The sequence below is a fragment of the Choloepus didactylus genome, chromosome 3 (genome assembly GCF_015220235.1).
Source record: "Choloepus didactylus isolate mChoDid1 chromosome 3, mChoDid1.pri, whole genome shotgun sequence".
Lineage (NCBI taxonomy): Eukaryota > Metazoa > Chordata > Mammalia > Pilosa > Megalonychidae > Choloepus > Choloepus didactylus.
This window is the reverse complement of record NC_051309.1, coordinates 55,545,649-55,562,912: the sequence shown is the minus strand read 5'-3', so window position 1 is coordinate 55,562,912 and position 17,264 is coordinate 55,545,649. Positions and strand designations below refer to the sequence as shown.

The window sequence follows — 17,264 nt, the reverse complement described above, 5'->3', positions numbered from 1 at the left end:
AAATGCAAACCTTACGGTTGGGAGACTCCCATCTGCACTTTGTAGAAAACTGGCTTGTGAAAAACTGGCCACTGGGTCGGGTTCTAATGCAGACAACTTCACAGAGGAGAAAAGGAAAGTTCTGAAGGTTAATCAAATTAAGGCCTGGAAGGAAAGTCAGCTACTCCCTGATCAAAAGAGGAAATGGCAATAGATCAAGTTTTTCTTTATCCAAAGCAATATGTATATAAACATGCCCAACAAAATTTGGAATGACAATTTTTAATGGTTTCCATTGAGGCATATATCTCAAGAGGCTTTTTTTTTTTTTCTCCACTAAAATTCATTCTTTCCCTGAGTTTTCTTTATATCTAACATCTACTGTTTTTCTTTGGGACCCAAATTAGCCACAGTTACTAGATAATCTAATCATGATTGTGCCATCCTTTATTCAGGATGATAAAAAGGAATAACAATAAATAATCCCTAAATGACAGTTTATATCCATTAGGTATACATTTAACTGCAAGTTACAGAAAATGGAAAGAAAAACAGCTTAAAAAGAAAAGTTTACTTTTCTCCCATATCAGGAAATCCAGGAATACTATAAGACATCCGTACTCTTTTTATCATTTGCATTGTCATCCTAAACGTGCTAAATTTCTGCCTTATGCTTATTATTCCCAGTTTTATATTAGCTGTAGTAGCTCCAGATATCATGTGAACATTCAAGGCACAGAAAAGTTGGGAGGAAAGAAAAAGTGGCAGCAGCCATGGCTTTCTCCTTTTATAAGGAAAACAAACTTTCCCAGAAACCATCCCAGAAGTTTTCACTTGTTTCATTGGATAGAACTGACACATGGCTACTGAGAACAGCAAAGGAGGTTGGAAAAACAAGTACTTTCTGGGGCAGGGCACTCTGCTGCTCCAAACAGAATTATGGTTCTTCTAGCAAGAAACATGGGGAGTGACTATTGAGTGGGCAACTTATAGTGTCTGCCACAAATAAAATCTACAATTATTTTTATCTGTATTAGAAAACTATTTATTTAATTATGCATTTAGACATTTATTCAACAAACATTTGATAAATGTCTTCAAAGTGCAAGTTTTAGATATCACATTGAACATGATTGTGTGCTTGCTCTTAAGAAAATCAAGTCTGTAGTGGAGTTTTCTAAGAATAAAATACTTACTATGGAAGAGGTGTGTGGAAGAGGGACACCTAATTCACCCTTCAGAATGAATAGAGGAGAGCTTCAAAGAAGATGTGATGCTTGAACAAAGTCTTAAAGGATGAAGAGGAGTTTGCCTTGAGGATGAGCCTATGAAACCCAGCCTGCAGGGTCAGTGGCTGTGGATAAAAATAAGCAAATGTCTGAGGTGTGAGAGCATGTCATGTGACCAAGTCAGGGTCTCTCTAGGAAAACACACCTCTTCAAGTATTTACAACAGAGGGATTTTAATGCAGGGTATTGGCTCTGTGGCAGAGATTAGCAAGAAGCCTCTACCACCTCTACTGGAGGGAAAAAAGAGGGGCCCAGAAGCTAAACCAAACTGGACCTGCTTGGCAAATGCTGGAACCACAGAGGAGATATATTGCTATTGTAGAAGCCACTCAGCACAGAGAGGAGAGAAATACTTTGGCTTCTCTCTTTGTCCTGCCCTCCATTATTTTACTATTTCTTCCCACTAGCCTGACTCAATAAGCTGGAAGCCTGTGACATAGGAGCCTGTGAAACCCGGTCTGCAGGTCTAGTGGCTGTGGATGAAAATTGAGCAGGGCAAGGTGAGGATGGATTTGAGAACAAATAGACCCATGACTAATACTATATCTTCAGGGAGCTATGACTATAACTAATGTGTAATAATGATAGCTAACATCTGTAAGCATTTACTAAATGCCAGGGAATATTCTACATGTTTAATGTTTTACAGGTATTAATCTATTTTTTTTTTTTTAGTGTAGATAAGAACATAGGGAGCAGTGACAGGAGATGATGTTGCACTGTGAAATTATAGGCAAGGCTCACATCATAGAGACTTGTATTCCATACCAGGGGGTTTGGACTTTGTCCTGAAGGTGCTGGAGAATCAGTGAAGGATTGGAAGTATACGAATTATACAGAGTTGCATTTTTGAAAGATGATTCCATGACCATGTTAGAAGTTCTGAGAATTGTCAATTCATCAAAAAAAAAAAAAAAAAAGAAAAAAAATTAAGCTCTAACCACAAAGAAATGTGTGACCAGCTTCTCTTCCCGCCTTTTCTGTTCCTTAGTAGAAGCAGACAGCATCATGTCTGCACACTTGTGTCATCTGTTGACATAACTACAATCTTCGTTTACTTTAGCTCAGCAAAACTGCAACAACAGATCCTTTTAAAGCAAAATATTTATTACTAGGTCTATACAATAGTCACAATAGTTACTGTATTAATATATTACTCACCTCATTAACACGCTTCCGGAGGAACCCACATCCTAGCAATGTTTTAAAGATAGTCTTGCTCTATCTGCTAGTCCCTTCAAGCATATCAGGGTCCTTTTGATTTGGTTTCCAATCTTAAGGAAAAAAATAGTGTCATTCGTCATTGGGTTTTGGAGGTAACAGTTGGAGACAGCACCTCAGATTAACTGAAAGTGTTGAAACAGTGTTATCACAGAGCCAAGATTGATGGCCCTAGACGAGACATTAGAGCTCCTCTCTCCCAACAACCTCTTCTACAGATGAGAAAAGTGAGCCCACACAGATAAAGTGACTAGCCCAAGGATACGAAAGTAGTTAGCAATGGTAGAGCTAAAACCCTGACTCCAAGACGTTCATTGCCAAAGTGTCCAGAGTTAATAAGAAGCGGTCATTTCCAGGAATATTGCTCAGGTGGCAAAATTCTCATCTCAAACAGACTTAAGCAGAAAAAAGGGGGTTATTGGCTCAGGAGACAGTGTGGGGGGAGGGAATACCAACTTCACGCATGGCTTGGCGTAGGAGCTCACTGTTTTCATCAGTACACTGCAGCTTTCTGTTTCTTGGATCTGCTTTCCTCTGTGCCTGGTTCAATGAAGCAGGCTCCTCCCATGATGTGGCAAGCTGGTAACCAAAAGCCTCAGGCTCACATCCTGTCTGTTCAGTATCCCTAGGGGGAAAGAATGCATCTCGTTCCCAATAATACCAACGAAAGTCTAGGAATTGAATTTTATTGGTTTAGCTTAGTCATGTACCTCAAGTAATAGAGCACTCTGATTGGCCAAATCTGGCTCATAGTTCTATAATGGTGTCAGGGACAGAATCGGCAATTCCATTGCCAAATTTTATATTTGGAGAGTGAGGGCAATAAGATTTTCCAAAGGAAAATTGAGGTTCCATCAACCCAAGAAGGGACAATGAGTACTGGACAGACACAAATGACTGAGATCCACTACAGACATTTTTGCCAAATAACAGTGGATATCTGGATAATAATGTTTGGTGAGGTTTTTCTGCTGGCTATTGTCCTGTTGTAGGAAATAGTCCCCTGTATGTAAGAGGAACTCCTTATGTGTGAAGCACATGACCCCACCATGGAATTGTCCTGGGACTTCTAGTTAGTGGAAAGATGGACGCCTCCTCACTCCCCTCTCCCCAGCTCCAGTGGATTGATGGCCTTTGCATCCTAAGCAGTTTTCTGGGAAACACTCCATTAACAAAGAGGGTCTTGTTTCCACTCTGCTGTAGAGACAGTCTCTCTGGCTAGTTTAAGAAACTGAGCATTTAGCAGATAAGGTGCTTGGGGGTAAGGAAAGAGCTTGAGGTTAGGTGAATGTGTCTGCTCAGAACTCCCCCCAAAGAAACAACATTCCAAATGAATATGATTATTCAAATGAAGATGCTGGAGAATGCAGGGGTGTTGGGCTTCCCCACCTCGATGGTTGCTGATCTGCTCACAGGCATAGGGGACTGCTGGTTTGATGGGCTGAGCCCTCTACCACAGGACTTGCCCTTGGGAAGACGGTTGCTGCAAAGGAGAGGCTAGGCCTCCCTGTAATTGTGCCTAAGAGCCTCCTCCCGAATGCCTCTTTGTCGCTCAGATGTGGCCCTCTCTCTCTAGCTAAGCCAACTTGGTAGGTGAAATCACTGCCCTCCCCATTACGTGGGATCTGACACCCAGGGGAGTGAATCTCCCTGGCAATGTGGAATATGACTCCCGGGGAGGAATCTAGACCTGGCATACTGGGATGGAGAACATCTTCTTGGCCAAAAGGGGGATGTGAAATGAAACGAAATAAGCTTCAGTGGCAGAGAGATTCCAAAAGGAGCCGAGAGGTCACTCTGGTGGGCACTCTTACACACAATATAGATAACCCTTTTTAGGTTCTAATGAATTGGAATAACTAGCAGTAAATACCTGAAACTATCAAACTACAACCCAGAACCCTTGAATCTTGATGACAATCATATAACAGTGTAGCTTATGCGGGGAGACAATGTGATTAGGAAAGCCATATGGACCACACTCCCCTTTGTCCAGTGTATGGATGGATGAGTAGAAAAATGGGGGCAAAAAAAAAAAAAAAAAAGGCACCCAGTATTCTTTTTTACTTTAATTGTTCTTTTCCACTTTAATTTTTATTCTTATTATTTTTGTGTGTGTGGTAATGAAAATGTTCAAAAATTAATTTTGATGAATGCACAACTATATAATGGTACTGTGAACAACTGAATGTATGCTTTGTATGACTGCATGGTATGTGAATATATCTCAATATAAATGAATTTAAAAAAAATGAAGATGCATGCATTTAGGCAACATTGTATATTTAGGAGCTTCTCGTGCTCTGTGACAAATTAGCAAAACCCAGCAAACTTCAGTAAGAGAAAATACAAAGTATTTTATTTCATTGCCTTTAAGTCTTACTGTGGCTATTCACTGTTTCCGTTCTTTTAGTTCAAAAATACATAAAGAATAGCTGTGGATGTGTCAGCAAAGAATGTTCACAGTAGTTTTTTTTTAAACTTTTCAGGGAGAACAGAGATAAATGATGATTACAAGCATGATTATAAGCAAGATTGATTTCAAAGGCAGAAACTATTTTTAAAATCTGAAAATTAAAAAATAACAAACACTTTATGGTAAAAACACTATTAAAAAGTTAAATGGCAAATGATAAACTTTGAAGAAATATATAAACTTTTTAATGAAAAGCTGATAAAGAATATCTTTTATATATAAAGGGTTCTTATGAAGAAAAGGATGAACACCACAATAGAAAAATGAGCTGAAGTTGTGAATGGGAAATTAATAAAGGAAAAACAGACAGACAGTAAGCATATGAAAAATCATTCAATCATTTGATCTCACTAGTAGTGAAATAATGAGACACCACTTTTAAACTCTCAGATTGGCAGAATAAAAGATTGACAATATGAGGTGTAACCCACGATATAATTGACGAGAGTGTAGACAGATAAAACTTGGAGTTGGGGGAGTGGGCGTAGGGAAGGTTGCGATTTGTCAACAACCATTCTAGAAAATCACAAAACATGCATTTTCTTTGATTCAACACCTCTAGGAATTTATCCTAAGGAAAAAATCTAAGGATTTGCCCAAAGATTTAGCTACACTTTGTTTATAGTAACAAAATAATGGAAACAACCCAGCTATCCAATACAGGGGCACTAAACATATTAGGGCACATTCTTTGTATATAGATATTTAGAAAGTAGATTATACAACAGAAGTTAGTGTAATATTACATTTGTTCTACATATAAAGTCTTTGAAGGATAGTCAAGAAAATGTTGAGTGGTTTTTTTGTATTTTCTAATTTATCTTAAATGAACACGGAGTCCTTGTATAATAGAGAACATAAACAGAAATTATAACTTTAAGAAAAAAAAGGGAAAGAGTAAGTGAAATAGGGACTCTCCCCTAGGCATCTCTACCATTACCTCCCTGTGCTGGGGAAGGAAGGATACTTCTGTCTCCTTTTTGGGTTGTTTGTACATATCCCTTTTGATCTTGATGCCTAGACAAAAGATTCTGTGACTTACTTGAGGCCTCCACACTACGCTCAAGTTAAGAACAAAAGCACGTCTTTTCTGATGTGGGGTAGGTTTCTCTTTTATTCTAGAATTATATTTCTTTGAATTCCCCACTGTCTTTGCACACAGATGCTTATCAGTTTTTAAGAATGAAGAAAAAAATGGAAGGACTGACAGAAAGAATTCGGTCAGCCTAATTTGTCTCCAGATCTTATCTCGTGTATGTTTTAAGTCTGGACTTCATATCTACTTCTGAATTCTAAAATCTGTTGATAAGATTCCCTTCTGGAATCTCTATGCTTTTCAGGGAATGAGACTCAGAACTGGTCAAGGCTGCTTTCATCTCTAACTGATAAAACTCTATGTTTATTTAGATTCAGTCATATTGAGCCCATTTCAACAATTACATATTATACCCCAGTCCCCTGATCAATCGGTGTCCCCTTTCTACCTCCCCTTAGGCCCGATCCTGGCCTCCCAAGGAATTTAAGAGACTTGATTTTGAGCTCTGGGTTGTAATGATAAATAAAAAACAACAAAAACAACAAAGAACCACGAAGGTCCTGGAATTTATGGGACTGTCATATTTTCAAATGCTCCTATAGTTCCTAACTCCCCACCCCAATCTCATCTCATTGCATCTCATTTCATTTCATTTTTTAACTCAGATGCTTCATTTTTCTGATCATGTCTCATCTGGATGGAATTGCAGTGTTATCCTCTCCCACCTGATGGATAATTTCCTGCACGGCACATTGCAAGACAATCTGGTGAACACTCCTTCCTTCCCACTAAGCCAAAATGTTTCATAATTCTTCAGTCCTTCTTAAGGGGTTCCAGCTCAGAAGCTGCAATGACTCAGAAAAGGATAAATGTTTCCTTTGGTTTTATCTCGTTTTTCTCTCTTTTTTTTAGTTCCTAAGTACATGTCTTGAGCTTCATCTGGGACTGTTAGGTCTTATGGGTTGCATTCTGCTTCAGAATCAGGGAACTATGTCTTCACGGCCGTACATTTCACTAGAGACTCTCCCAGCAACTCCAAAAAGGTTACAGAAAGTCAGTGTACTTTGCTCCCCCATCTGTTTACAATAAGACCTCAGAGAGTCCCATCAGGCTGGATGAGTCTAGTTTATGGAGTGCTTAGAAATCCTTGAAGGACGCTCAACCCCCCAAAAATATTTTCATAGTTAGCAGACCTGAAGCTAGGAAAACAGATATTCTACATAATGGAGTAATTAGTTCCTCTCCCAATTCTAAAAGTCAGTTTTTACTGGAGATGTCACCCCACTCCCAGCTTTTCTCTAGGGTTTCCCATATGTATTAAAATCTTTGCTTCAAGCTATAAAGAAATAGTGTTTTTCTTTTCCTTGAAAAGAAGTTGGACACAGAAGTAGGCAAGAAAGAGCACAACTCCATAAGGAAATTTGGGGAGGATGGATATGTTCTTTTTCTTAATTCTGGTGATGGTTTCACAGTTACATACATATGCCAAAACATATTAAACTGGATGCTTTAAATGTATATAGATTATTGTATGCCAATCATGGCTCATAAAGCTGTTAAAACAAAACAAAAAATGAAACAAAAACCTATATTTAACATTCCCCTGCCTGGGGCCAAGAGTCTCCTGTACTGCCTCTTTAAGTTTAGAAACTAACAATAACAAAAAAACCTCCATAAGGAAATAATGTTGACACAGGCAAAACTTTCTAAGTGTCCCAGTGTCTTGTTTTTTCCAACTATTTTGCCGACTTTCAGAATCTAAGAGAACTTAAAGCCAGATTTTGCATCTAGAAAAAGGGATTAGGTATAGCTTGCCATCAGAAAGAAGGCAAAGTGATCAAGTTCTGCCAGATATTATTTAAGACAAAGCTGTATAAAGGAGACAGCTGGGAGCCCATCGAACAGCCTTTAACATTTTTAGCCCGAGCTTGGGCACCATCTTAATTGTTATCATATGGTTACCTTGTCACCAGTTCTCAGGCCCTGTGATTTAGGCAGTATTTATTGGTCAATTATAAGGCTAAAATTTCAAACAAGTCTCTATGGATTGGAACAGGAAGCAAGAAAAAAGAAGAGTTAACTATCATTTAAATGGTGAGAAATTGCCTTTTCTATTTCACTATCAAAAGAACACTAATTTTGCTAATTTACTTAGATCACATATTAAAACTGTTTGGAGACAGGGAACAGGTCAACTGGGGACTCATAGTGACTAAGTATTCAATAGTAACCCTGCAGGGAAGATGAGCTGGGAAGAGAATCACCAGCAGGGCTCTGCTCCATCCTCACATCCTGGCTTGCTTTTGTGAAAACATGTTGCACCTGATGATGGTCAGGCTTGTTTATTTGCAATCAACATGCTTGGTGCTCTACATGTGCTATTTTAACCTAAACCTCTGTCCTAAAATATGTGTATCTTTCCCACTTTACAGGGAAGGAACCCGAGGTACAGGCCACATAATTCTAACTCTAGTGCTAATGCTAATATTGTACAGCAAACAACTATATAGAATTTACTATGTGCTATTTAATATGTATACCAATTGCCTAACATGTATTGACGCATTTCATCTTCACATTAACCCTGTGAGTTAGGGAATGCCGTTTTCCCCATTAAAGACAAGGCAACTGAAGTAAGAAGAAAGGTAACTTGCCCAAGATCATACATTTGATAAGTGGCAGAATCTTGCCCCACTACACACAACATTGTGAGTCTTTCTAGAACATTGTAGGAACCGTGTGTGTGTGTATGTGTGTGTGTGTGTGTGTGTGTATGATTGGAAGAGTAGGTCCCAGCAACAAAATTATGTTGTCTATTTACAAATAAGGAATCCTTATTTAGCTTAGACTATTAAGGCTAGATTAGATTTGACCCTGACATAGGTTTGTGCTCTGCTGGAGACCCAGAGCCCCATATGACACAAACCAGTTTCACAAACACATGCGGGTCTCAAAATAGGAGGGAATGAAGCTTGGTGAAGAGTAGATAACTTATTGCAGGTTCTTCAACAATATATGAAAATAAAAAAGCACTCTAAGTGCAATATCATGACTTTTATATACTAAAGACTGTGTCATAAAAAACCATGGTCCAGCATCCATTCCTTTCTTTCCACTAATGGATTCCATTGTCCTTCAGGGAACTGAGCCTTCTCCCATGCCCCGTGGTCCTAGAAGGGCTGTTAACTGCAATGTGCAGCCATTGACCACAGGAATGGACATGTGTCCTCTGCCTGGCCAATCTAAAAGCTCCCCAGAGGCCACAGTGATTGGCCCAGTGTTAAGCATTTAACCAAATGGGAACCGATTGGTGTCCTCCTTTAGGGTTATATATTTCCATGCTCAGAGAGAAAACCTCTCCATTTTCCCTGGAACTTTTCTTTAGGAATGATTAAGGTTGAAGATGTTTGAGGCCATGTTCCTTTTTACCCTGCCCCTGGCACATGGAGGAGGCTAATTCAAACTAGGAGAAACTGAGGCCCAGATACCAAGAGAAGCAGAGGCAGGTGATGGGGACAGAGAGGAAGTGACAGAAAGAAGGAGCAAATAGTATTATTTAAGTTCAGGAATTTCTCAGGTCCCACTTCACCCATGAATTTTGTAGTTATATGTACCAATAAACTCCCTTCACTTCTTAAGGCAGTTTTGTTTCAGTTTCTTTTATTTGCAACCTTAAAAGTCCTGACCATATAGAAAATACTCTGTTTCCTATTTTGTAAAATATTAAACCATATTGACTCCAAATTTACTTTTAATCAGCAGCATTATACCTACAATATTATGAAGGGTACTAATAGCGAGAATATTGTTCTATTTAATATAAGTTGACTCCTACCATAGATATGTGGTATTGAGAAGAAAATAGGAATTAAAAGACCACAATTATCCACTCTGTGGTAATCAAAACAGAACCAAATGAGGACAGAGACATGAACTGGAGACAACTGGTGAATTCTATCAGACGGGGCAATAAAAAGAGATTTGATATAGCTCTTTGTAGATGATTTCCTTGGGTAACACAAAGGATTAACCAGGATCAGTTAAAATCAGGACAACATTCCAGAATTTCCCCTTTAAACTAGACTGTGTTTGTGCATTTTACCACAAATCTATTCCATTCAAATAGACCTTAAAGACTGGGGGCTCTGGGGCCTAGAAGTTTACATAGAGTCCTATTGGCCCCAATGTAGCCCCCTTCATTCCATAGTACCTGGGGTTCACCTTTAGATAGCCATTCTTTTGGACTAAGCATTCCCTCTTTCCCTGGTTCTCTTTAAAAAAAAAAAAAAAATCCTTTGTCAGGGTAATATTATGTCACTTTCACTTTAAGAAAGTGATTTTAGAGTAGATAAGTGCATGAATTTGCGCCAAACAGCCTAGGATCAAATCCTGGCTGGGCCATTTACTAGAGATGTGCCTGGGCAATTATTTTACCTGTCTCTTTGTGTACCTTGTTTTCCTCCCCTGTAAAATGGGAATAATAATAATATCTATGCCACAGGGTTGTTGTGGGATTAAAGACCTAATGGGTGGATCTTAGCATGGCTCTAGCACATGGTGAGTTATGAATGAATGTCAGCTCTTATCTTGAGAGTACAGCATCCTGGCTTTGTGCAAAGAGCCTTGAGAGACCAGCCAGGAACCCTAGTGCTGAGCCTGCTTCTCCAAGCACCGACTGAGTGGCATTAAACAAGTGTGCCTCCACTTTCCTTACCTGATAAATGGCAATACAGCTGCTCCTGGTGCCCAGCTCCCAGTGGTGGCAAACCTGAGAAAGGCGTTTTGGGGATAAAATGAGGTAATGGATATGAAAGAGCTTTGGAAAGAGTAAAGAGATTTTATAAATAATTGGCACTATCAGGGGAAAATTGTTTATCCATTAATAAATATTTACCACGTACCTACCAGGTGCAAGAACCAAAATAAAGTTTTATCTTCAAGCAAATCTGGTCAATCCTGCTCTGTGGTGGAAGAAATTCAGCAGACAGCATGAAAGCAGGTTGAAAAGGAAAGACCAACCTTAACTTCTTCACAATTTTGCAACAGGTTAACCCCGCAGAGTTTTCCAGAACCTTTCTGAATGTGGCCAGCCCAGAGCCTGCTCTGAGATAGTCCATCCTTCAAGCCAACCCCAGTTGAAGTTAAGTTGAGTACATGTTTCTAAACAGCTTGGAAGAGAAGCAACTTCCACATCACACCCATGGCTCTGATTTCATGCAGGCAGCTCTCCAAGGAGCAGAACTTTTTGGAAAAGATCTGAGATTAATTGTCCTTGGAAATTCAGAATCTGGCTCATTCTTCCCCCTACCTCTCCTAGGCCCTCCAGTTTATTACAAGTTCTCTCTCTCTAGGTTTTCAACAGCATCCAGGCTTCAGTTAAAAGGTAGAAAGCGCCACTCTGTGTTTCTTCTGTCTCCTGATCAAAGCAGCAGCATCGGATTCCCCAGGTTTCCCCTTTTCTGCCTGCTCTCCATTTGCATCCATTTTGCGCATAAACAAGGCCTTTGTGGGGAAGGGGGCCGGGTGGCGTGTGAGCAGCGGCACCTTGGAAACCTTCGCCCAGTGAGTTTAATGGAGGCTTTTGAGGCCTTGTAAAGCAAAGTGAGGAACCGCAGCTGCTCATCCACTCTTGGCCTAAATTAACGAGACATGCATTTGTCGCAGAGGTAAACACACATTCTGAGATAGAAAAATTGGAAAGAGGGCCCTGAGGGAGGCTTATCAGCAGGGGTAGAGGCCAAAGAAACAGATCGTCAGTTATTCCGGTGCCAACAGACAGAAGACGTAATGTTAGGGTTGCCTCAGGAATAAGCCCAGAGCCTGACCTGGGCCTCTGGGTGGAGAGGGATTGGGAAAACCTGGAATGAATAAGGGGTCTGTATGTCCTCATCTGCTACACATATGGGCTCCCTAGATATTCTCTCAGCTCAGCAAAGCCCTTCTCCTTTGTATAGCTGCCTTTTCTTTGAACACACATTCCAGAATTTCCACTTCCAAATAATGATGGCCGTCCTCAAAATAGTCACACTGAAGAAGCCGTCATCTCATCTGCTAGTGCTGCGCTGGCATACTGCTCTGGAGAACGGACCTCCAAGCCAAGGCAAAGCCTTGTGAATTTTCTCAGTGGTGGCAAATCAAACATCGGCTTGGATTTTGAGAAATCTGATTGACCCAATATTATGGTTTGGGGTGGAAAATCAAGGTACAAATTAGCAATAGCTAATGTTTACTGAGGCATGCCAGATACTGTTCTAAGTGTCATGGATGGATTATCTTATTTATCTGATTCTCACAATAACCCCATGGGGTGGATAGGATGATCCTGATTTTAAAGAGAGAGAAACTGAGATACAGGGAAGTTGCATAATGTGCCCAGTGTTACACAGCTAATAAGTGCTGGCATTGGTTAATCCACGTAGCCTGATTCCAGAGACTACACTCTTAGCCATTCACTATACTGCCTCCCTGATTGACTTGAGTGGCTTATAAATTGATGAATTGAGGGGTTACAAAAGGAACTTCCTGGTTCTATTTGTTACTTTACATAGACATAAGGCCTGAAGTCTCATTAGAATTTCTCCACAGGCACTTGATTTAACAAAGGTTAAAATGCACATGTGTTACCTTGAAGGGTATTTATTCAGACATGTTTAATAAATTTAAAAAACTCAGGAGCAGGGAAATGAAAACATGGAAAACAAGACCAATGCATTTTGATGGGATTAGAAGGGAGTGAAAGACCCTAATCCCAGGATTCCATGGGATGATGATAGTAGGGCTTCATGGGGTACCTTATCTATCCTCTCCCCCACCCATTCATCCATCCATCTATCCATCCATCCACTCACCTACCTATCTACTCTTCTACCACCCATCTACCCATCCATCCATTCATTCAAGAGATATTTATTGAGGGTCTATGATGTTCTAGGTGTCAGGCCAAGAGCTGGGATACAGTGTTGAGCAAAATGAGACTGAGTCCTTCTGAGCACTTAAAGTCTGGAAGGAGAGAAGTAAAATTTGAACCATGATATGATCTTTGAAAGAGATGTACAAGGTGCCATAAGAACAGATAACAGGGAATCAGAGTGTTCTGTGGGCACTGGGTATTTTGGAGGGAGGAGAAATAGATGCCAAAAGGAAGGGTGGGAAGGGGGCTCAGTGTGGTCCATGGTGATGAATGCTCAATAAAACTCAACTGGATCCCCAAGTTTAACTCTCCCTTGGTGACTGGTGATGGACAATATGTATGTGTGCAAACTGCTCTGGCCGCGTAAGTAAGTTACTGTGGTGATACAGCATGCTGTTAGTTAGACATGAGGAAATAACAACTTTGAACATGCACTCATCCTTGACTCCTGCTATCTGCCATGTCAACCTTCTCAACTTTAGTTGCTTCATTGGCAAATGATAAGGTCAGGGGAACTGTGTCTCTAAGCTGTCTTGACAATCTGTGTGAAGCTATGGTAAGAATCCAGAGGGCTTTTGTGCTGTGTGGTTACGTGAAGGCATCAGTGAGCAGTAGGGGGCAAAGGCATTGGGTCTCAGAGATTTAGGCAGGAAGAATGGAGAGAACACTGGTCCTGGAGTGGGAATAGCAGGCAATACTTTATATGCTGTAATCTGAAATCTGGGCTCATCTAACAGGGGTCCAATGAGTTTTCTTTGGAAACATTTCAGAATAAAACATTTGTTTGCCTGACAAATTCATAATATAAAGAAGAGTGCAATCCAAATAACTGTAATTGGTACACTTTTCAAGCAGTTATTCATTTATTGATGCAATTAATAATAATAATAGTTAACATTCATTATGTGCTTACTTACTATGTGCTAATTGCTTCACATTCCCTTTCTCCTTTAATCCTCACATTAGCTCTAAGATACAGATACTGTGCTGCCACTATCCCCATTTTACAGATGAGAAATGGAGGTTTAGAGATGTCACCAGATTTGCTCAAGATCTCATCACTGTAAGTAGCAGAACCAGATTGGATTTGAGGTCTGATTGATAACAAAGCACATGCTCTTAAATACTGTTCTCCACAATCTCCATAAGAGATCGATTCCCAAATAATTATTAACCTATTACACTTTAATTAAAAAAGGTAGGTCCCTAAAGACAGTGAGCTCAACATTGTTAGAATTTATAGATGAGTAAAATTTTCAAAAATGTTTGGGAATCTGGCAGAGGGTTGCCGAGTTCTTACTTTGCTAAATGAATGCTTTTATTTAAAAAAAAAAAAAAAGTCTATGGTCATCATTTCATTAAAGAAAGAATAACTTAAAAACCAAAACATGTAAGAATTAAAGAATTTCAGAATTTGAAAGATGAATAAATTTAACCTCACAGACAAATCACTACATTGTTCTTGTTTTTCTCATTTTGCTTCAAACCAATGAAAACCCAAACCACTGACCAACTTCAGTGCAAGAACTGATCTTTGGGAGCATCTATCCTTTTATTAGCAACACTTTGATTTTCAGTATCTCTAGAAAAAAAATAGGATGGTATTTTTTTGTACTCTTTTATAACTCAGACTGTCTGCCCACTTCATCTGGTTTCTATCCTCCCCCACCACACAATTAGACTGAATATTTGAGGTTTCCCTATTGTCTCCAGTAAGGGTTTGGAGACAAGGTCAAATCAAGGGCAAGTCTCATAGGTCAGAAGTATTCTATTCTGTGCCATATGAATGTGTCTCTAAATAATTTTTTTTAAACAGATAAATCACCGTGTTACTGAAGTTATTGAGTGTTCAAACTAAATGGGTGAATGGGTCTTGGGCCAAAACCAAAGAGCATATTTTAAAGATGACCAGTGATTTAAAAATGATAATCCATCACAGTGCACACGGGCAAAGAGAATCAGCTCTGGCCGTGAGTCGAAGGCACACTCTGATCAATGTTTGGGTGCATCTGAATTGTTTGGGGCCAGTGACCTTTTCCTGCTCTGGTATTTTTTCAGGCCTTTTTTTTTTTTTTTTTGACAATTAGACATTACACAGTTCTTCTTAGTTTATGAGTTGCAGGTTATCTTGAGGGCAACGTCTCTTTTTTTGGGGGGGTTGTCTACGAAAATGCAAGCAGGTAAGCTATGTGTCATCACCTTACTTCATCATTTATTTCTTTGGCATTTTGGGGACAAGTTGATCAAATATGTGTGAAATGTCTTAACATCTTCCTTTTTAAATAAAGTGAAGCACACTGTGAGGAAATATTACCTCGGTGAAATCTTTTAATAAAATGTTGCACTTGATACACTTAAAAGATCAGTGGGAGAATAATCAGTCCTAAATCAAATCTCGTTTCTGCAAGTCACCCAGATAATTTGAACAGTGTAGACAGTCATTTCAAATATTTCAGGATTTTGACCTTTCACTTCCCTCTCAGTTTTCAGAATGATTTAAAAGAGAAATAAAAATAAAGATAAGGGCTTTGTAGTTTTTAGTAAAAACTTTCCCATCAGTGTAGCCTAGTGGTAAAGGTCATGGACCTCTGGAAATAGACATATCTGAATCCCCATGTGGGTTGTACTATATGACCTTGGGTAACTTAACCTCTGTAAGCCTCAGTTTCCTCATGTGTAAAAAGGGGATGAAGCAGGATACTATATGAAAAGTTCTTAGCACTGTGGCTAATGCATAGTGAAAGTTAAAAAAAAAAAAAATGCAGCAGAAGCATTATTTACAATAGCTGAAAGGGGGAAGCAACCCAAGAGTCTGTCAACAGATGAGTGGATAAACAAAATGTGGTATAAACATGCAAAGGAATATTATTCAGCCATAAAGAGGAATGAAGTTCTGACACATGCTACAACATGAAGGAAACTTGAAAACTGCTGAGTGAAATAAGCCAGGCACAAAAGGACAAATATTATATGAGTTCACTTTTATAAAATACCTAGACTCAGAAAACTCATGAAGCCAGAAATTAGATTACAGATTACTAGGCTGGGGTTGGGTAGTATGGGGGAGGGTTATTGCTTAATGAGTATAGGGTTTCTGTTTTGGGTGATGAAAAGTTTTGGCAATGAATGGTGGTGATGGTAGCACAATATTGTAAACGCAGCTAATAGCATGGAACTGTACACATGAAAGTGGTTAAAATGGAAAAATTTGTGTTGTATATATGTTATCACAATAAAATTTTTTTAAGAAAATGTTGCACAGATCATTTGAAGTTTCCATATTCTATGCACTTCCCTGCGTTTCCCAGCATCCCTGGTTGTTAGCTGGAACCAATGGACTGTGGACTGTGAGCATGTATGCCACATTAGACTGAGGCTGTTAAAGCTGACGTGTATTCTCTCTTTCCCTGCCATAGTGACCTCAAATGTCCCATGTTGAGATGACAGCATCACAAGATGGAGGGATCCAGGATCCTTGAGTCACCAGCTGGTGGAGAGCTCCCACTAAGCCACATTGAACTTCGTGTAAGGGTGCATCAAAATCTTTCAGGCATTGAAATTTGGGGGATTGTCTATTGTGCTAGCTCAATTATCATAGTAATTATCCTAATGCACCTAGTAATTGAGAGACACCTATACTTCTCATTCAAATTATTTTTTCTTTTAAACCCAGGGACCCGTTTTCATTTTGCTAAGTCAGTTTCTCAGAGAAATCTTTCCAGTCTCTCATGAATTGTCTCCTCTTCAACTGCAAAAGCAGCAGCCTGTTTTAAGGGTCTGACTTCCTCCCACCCAGTAACCAAGGCACTGGGAAGAAACTGGCCACCTGACGTCTATGAGTTTGACGTGTGGCCCTCCAAGATTTCCAAATTTTCTTCTCAGCTGGTTTCTACTCATCACAAGTACATATCACTTTCCGTGATAAAATGTAGTAATTTTTTAGCTTAACTCATAAATTTAAGACATGAATGAAAGCTGGCATTTCAGGAAGAAAGGAAGTGGAAACATTGGAGCTCTTTGACTTGAGCCTGGTGGGATGGCTCTAAGACAGGGACTGGTGGGAAAAGTGAATGGATATTTTATGGCCCAATAGAGAGATTCTTGGAACCAATTATAAAGCAGAAGCAGTTGGTCGATCCACACATTTCTTAATTTAGCTAATTGAATGGTCTCAAGATTGATCTCTGACGTAGATAGAGCCAGGTCAAAGAGTATAGAGTTTAAAAAGTCATTTTAAGATAGAAATGTGAGTTGGCTTTTCAATGGTTTCTTTTCCCCAAGTTAGTAAACAATAATTGAAAATTTAAAAGCAAAGAAATATTCAGTGCCCAGTTTTCTTTCAACTTTTATGGT

General features: G+C 39.4%; 1 long non-coding RNA gene across 1 annotated transcript; it reads right to left on the bottom strand.

Moving 5' to 3' along the window:
• Positions 1-2,977: 2,977 nt before the first annotated feature.
• LOC119529425 lies at positions 2,978-10,958 on the bottom strand. Its single transcript, XR_005215863.1, has 3 exons — positions 10,907-10,958; positions 10,716-10,769; positions 2,978-3,114 (listed from the first exon to the last, which is right to left on the bottom strand). It is a non-coding gene; the product is annotated as an uncharacterized LOC119529425 (long non-coding RNA).
• Between the last annotated feature and the right edge of the window lie 6,306 nt (positions 10,959-17,264).